The sequence below is a fragment of the Saccostrea cucullata genome, unplaced genomic scaffold, assembly GCF_032062105.1.
Source record: "Saccostrea cucullata isolate Sc308-1 unplaced genomic scaffold, CSIRO_AGI_Scuc_v1 ctg8488, whole genome shotgun sequence".
NCBI classification, from domain to species: domain Eukaryota; kingdom Metazoa; phylum Mollusca; class Bivalvia; order Ostreida; family Ostreidae; genus Saccostrea; species Saccostrea cuccullata.
Window position 1 is genome coordinate 21,526 of NW_026926168.1, and position 5,898 is coordinate 27,423.

The 5,898-nt window shown below is 35.4% G+C and overlaps 1 pseudogene; it reads right to left on the minus strand.

Moving 5' to 3' along the window:
• Window positions 1–1,078: 1,078 nt before the first annotated feature.
• LOC134270993 (retinol dehydrogenase 16-like) lies at window positions 1,079–5,709 on the minus strand (annotated as a pseudogene).
• Window positions 5,710–5,898: the final 189 nt, after the last annotated feature.

A 5,898-nucleotide genomic window follows, 5' to 3' on the forward strand; every position in this document is an offset into this window, starting at 1 on the left:
GAATTACATATTAAAACCTGTCGGACATTAAATCTCAACCAAAAAAATCGTTGAATATTTTATATGTTTAGAAAAAAAACTTATGGTAGATAGTGCAGACCCATTCATCTCTTGGTAGTAATGAGTAGACAAGCATCCAGTTAAAGATTAATTAATGAGTTCAATGTAGGAAGGCTAGCTGATCAAGCGGCTTATCTGTATCCTTTGGGGATTAGACAAAAGAAGTGCTGATCAGTTTATAGCATATGTCATTTGATGGCCAGGCTTTTCTTTTCAAAATTAATTTGGTATAGATTAAGATGTTAAGACTAATTTGATACTGTTTAATATGATGGGCATTTGACAAGGTCTAACACAACCAGCATAGAAATCTATTAATGATGTAATATTTATTATAATTAATGCCTAGATAACAGGAAATGGATAAATATTTGAAGGAATGGAAAAATCATGGAAATCTTGGAATCAAGGTTGACGTGATTTTCTTGCACACTAAAATGTTCAAGAAAATTGTATTTTTTTTTGACGGGCGTATCATGCTGTGGCGCGGCACTTTATTAAAAAAGCTTACCGTCTTAAGCAACAATCTTAAACAGTTAACTCATCTACGCCTATCAGGCCGTATAATTCTTTTGAATTTCTTGATTTTGTATTTCTACATTAGCTTTTTACTGGCATTAGCCCTACCATGATTGTCGCTCGGTCATCTCCGTAAACTTTGACTGGCCGAGAGCTTTCGGCAAACCTCGGCTGATTCCATTCCCTTCTTCAAACAAGAAAGGGGAAAAGAAAAATAACAAACTGTAAAGCCTGCAAGCAATAAAAATCAAATTTTATTTATAATGAAATTAAAGAAAGTCACTCAAACGGTCGTTTACGTCATATTACATTTTGTAGATAGCATTGCGGAATGCACAACATCCACCTGTCGCGGTTGTACAATTTTATAATGGATTTGTGATTTGAACATATTTTATTGATTATACTTTACAATTGGGTTGGGCAAAAGTTCTAAAAACTTATTACGCCCTCTCCCTACTATACATTATACCAAACATATTTACATACATGGGTTTCTGCTTTAAATGAAATAACAATAATAATAATAATATATAATAATCAGAGTAAAACACATTCAATAGAATACATTTCATATATAATAGACATGCTGTATAAGATTTACAATTAGAAATAACTATTGTATCAACCAAATCGTCCTGACTTTTTAATAAAAGTTTGTACAATAGAAAATAGGTATTCATTTTCAAAATCATTTAACGATTTGTCTCCCCCAGAGTAAAGTGTGAGTATCGACAGTGTGTAATTTACCCATTCGCAAAAATTTGTCAAAAAATTCTTTCCTGGCTTCTGTATATTTTTTGCATGAGAAGAAATAATGATGAGTGTCCTCCACTCTTCCACAAGAACATAGTGGACTCAAGATCACATTACATCGAAAAAGATCGCTATTAAGCACACAGTATGTCTAAGCCTCGTGTGTATTATATTTAAGCGTCGAGTTCCATAACTGAAGTAAGAGGGTGGCATTTGTTTATTGTAAGAAATATACTTTTTAAAAATAGATAACGAGGGAGAATTTCTTACATTAAGAGGTAATGAGTTCCATTCTTCAATAACAAGGGGAACGAAAGTTGATTTGTAAGCTTGCAATCTGCATTTGGGTATGTTATAGTTCTGCGAGTTTCTCGTACTGTAACTTGATGAATTACATCGTAAGTTTGGGATTATATCAGTGAGATATTCAGGAACTTGGTTTTTATCAATTTTATACATTGTAGTTAGTCTGGTCTTTTTCCTTCTTACATGTAATGGTTCCCATCCAGTTTCAATATAAAGTGCATCTTTAGAAGCTAACAGAGTTAATCCTGTGACAATTCTAGCAGCACATAATTGTAAGTTTTCTAATTTTTCGCTGTCACCTATATTACATCCACCCCACACCAAGGAAGCATATTCTAACTGTGGCCTAATAAAGGTTGTGTACATGAGTGAAAGAGTTTTTCGGTTGACAACAAATTTAAGTTTTTTTAACAAGCCCAATTTTTTATATGCATTGGCTAATGGATAATGTTTCTCTTCTATAGTAACGTGTCATGAATGCTTTGTCTATATCCCCAGAATATCAAATGTTATATAAAAGGTACATTAAGCAGCGCCAAATAATGTGCCATAGCCCTGTGCTCATGGAGCTGACATTGCATAGAGTTTGTCGGGAATAATTTCGGGAAAATGAGAAAATGTCCAGAAATTGAAACAGCCCCTTTTCCAACAGGATATCTATACCTTGGATAGCGCGCAAACAGTGCATGCTGTATAACTTTCGTCACCTTCGTTAAGTCAGGATCGCCAAGAGATTGAATTTTCACGACTTCTGTGTGCCCTGTAAGAATACATGATGTAGTTAAGTATTTAAAGCGGCTTTAAACTGTCTTCTTTTCCCTTCAAATGGAAAAGGATTTGAATTAAATGTAAGCATATATTTTTAACTTACTTATCTGTATCTTGAAATGTTTTTCTTTAAAATAAAAAAGTACTGCTTACGTTGTGCCATTCTAAAATGAACATTATGCAGCCTGTTAATAGGCGTTTAACGAGACAGTGAATTAAAGAAGTTGAAAGAGCCTGTAACAACATATCAATCATTTTAAAATTGATCATACCAAAAATAATATGAGCATGTAATTAGTCTTAAGACATTGCTTTTGAAAGTAAAAACAAGAAACCCATAGGCCTTATAAGTCACCTGAGCATCATGCAACAACTTTCCAATGATTGAATCTGGTTCATGTTTTAAACTAGACGCCATGGCATTCACACCATTGCTCATCATACCTAAATACTTCACATGTTTAGTTTGGTAACTTAATACCCATAGGCAGTGTAAGGGAACAAAAAATGTAGTTCAACTATTCAGCAATAATTAGTAGTGCCCCTACCACACATGAACCCTGATCCTAGGTCCACACATTTCTCAATTTTGGAAAAGGCACCCTTACTTATCAAAAATGTTTGATTTATACCAAGGAGCAGATTTCAATAAATTCATTTTCCGTGTAAAGGAGGTTGACCCCGCCCACCCCTTGTGGTACCCCTCATCTAGGGTCCTTGAAATTCACAATTCTGGACGAAAGGTCCTTTCTCATCATAGCTATATAGGTAGTTAATCTGCTTAATACCCAGGAGTAGAAGAAGATTTTATGCATTTTTTTTTTTCACTATATTAGCAATAGGGCCCCGCCCTAACACCAGAAATCCTGACCTGGGGCCATAAAATTCACAATTTTGGAATAGGCATTCTTGCTTAACAGAATTATGTACTTAGTTAGTTTTTTTATTACCCAAGAGCAGGGAGGAAGTTTTCAAAGAACTATTGCATTTTTACTATATAATCAATCGCGTCCCGCCCAGCACTAGAACCCTTGACCCGGGGGCCATGAATTTTATATAATCAATGGAGCTCTGTCCTTACACAAAGACCCCTGGTCCAGGGGCCTTAAAATTCACAATATGGAAGAGGCACTTTTCCATGTCATACATATGTATTTATTTTATTTAATATCCAAGAAAGCAGGGAAGAATTAGTGTATTTTCCTTTTAATAATAGAGCCCGCCCTTACACCAAAACGCCTTACCCTGGGGCCTTTACATTTACAATTCTTGAAGAGGCACTCTTGCTCATCATAACTGTGTATTAAGCTAGTTTATTTAATACCTATGAGCAGAGAAGAAGATTGTCAAACAAATAATGCATTTTCATTATATCATCTGTATAGCCCCGCCCTAGAATATCATCTATATAGCCCCGCCCTAGAACTAGAACCCCTGACCCTGGGGCCATGAATTTTCACAATTATGGTAGAAGACTCAATACTTATTATATTCATGCCAACAGTTTGACTGCTTGATTTCGAGAAGTAAAGAAGAAGATTTTTTAAATATTTCATTTATTTTAATGGTTTTGGCCCTATGGGTCCAGAGCGACAAGGACAATAAAATTCCCGATGTTTGTTCCCCTTTACCCATAAATGCCGCATATTAAATTTTGTTGAAATTTGTTTAGTGTTTTCAGAGAAGTAGCTGAAAATGTTCAAATGTAAACACACGACGACGGACGAAAACGGAGAGCAATAGGTCACCTGAGTGACCCAGGTGACCTAAAAATCACCTATTCAACTGATTAATTTCAATTAAGTGGTAACAATATACCACCCCGCATTCATTTTTTTTATCATCATAATAAATATTTTTCATCATTAACAGAGCTAATACTTTACCCATATTCACGCTCTTTTCGCCATAAAGTCCTTGACCTCCTGTGGAAGGTCATCAAACGCTTTACGTAGACGGTGAGTGGCGTCCGCCGGGATGATGTTTGTTTTGAACCCACTAGGCTGTATGATATGAGCCGTCACCCGATGTTATACATCTCTCTTCTACAGTAAGATAAATCATATGAACTGTTCAATATTTTGCAGAAATAAATGTTACATTAAGGAGGCTGGGGTTCAACAATTTAACTATCAGATATTACTAATTTTCTTTTAGATATGATATTTTTAACTGACAGCTATCATTTGGCAAAGAAAAAAATTCAAATTCTTGAGTTTTTAAACTAGTTCTTTTTTGTATATCTTTATATCTCTATTTCTAAAGGGATCAAAATAGTCTGCAAAATGGCCACAACCATCCAGCCCTCAAATGTTAAGTGTGTTTGATTTAAGGATATCTTCTTCACCTTAACGTATCTGTGAACATTCTAAGGCTGCTTTACTGATGTTGTATGGCGCCAGTTTTGGAAAGGCTAACATGGAAGCAATGGAAGACATGTTGACAACCCGCCCTCTGACTTCGAAGTGAGGGAGGAAGACCCTTGTCATTTCGATGACACCATACAGATTGACAGCCAGGGTTTTCTCGTACTGTTCTTTAGCTTGCCATTCTAATGGCGCTGCCAGTAAAAAAACACCTGCATTGTTGACCAAACCCCAGAGCACTGTGTAAAAAAGAAACGGAGGGCCCCATGTATTGGAAGTTTAAGAATTGTATAATACTTAAGAATTCACCTAGCTTATAATGCATAGGTACAAGTACGTAGCCCGTATAGCTCTATAAATTAATAAAAACACGTAACCAGGTAAAAAACATACATGTACTTAAATTCATAAATAAATAAAACACATTAAAACGTACGTTCATTTCCAGCGATTTTAGTCTTAACCAGTTTAACTGCATTTTGAATGGATTCCTCTTTTGTCACATCGAGGCGGAAAACGACGGCTTTAGAGGAACACTTCTCCAGGAGCTTTTTCTCCCCTTTTTTCAGTCAAACAGGAAGCGAAACTCGAATTCCTCTTTTGTCTAGCTCTTGTGCCAGCAGATGTCCGAATCCCGTATCACACCCTGTTACCAAAACACACTTATTCTTTGTGTCTAAGTAAAGTGTACGCATATACAGCTCAACCAACTTTATGACAAAAAATAACACCACTATACACCCTAACAGTGTTAGTAAGTCCATGTTAAATGATAACACAAAATCACAGGTAAATAATTAAAATTACTTCCAACGCTAGATATTTAAAAGTTATTCTTTGCATTTTTTTTAGCTCAAGGTGCATGACTGAACAGCAATGTGCAATGTGATGTCCTTGAATGCAATTTACAGTTACAAGGTTTCAAGTAAATAGGCCAGACCTGTGTAGGGTTGATCTGAAAGTAGTGTCACTGCTATAAAATCTTTAAAAAATAAAATGTTAACAAAGAGAATTTTACTTATACCGCCATCTCGTCAAATACAATGAAGCGCATTGAAGTGGTAAAATTTTCCGTTTGGATGAAACGTTCTGAGTCATGTTTGGAACGTCAATGATGACCGTT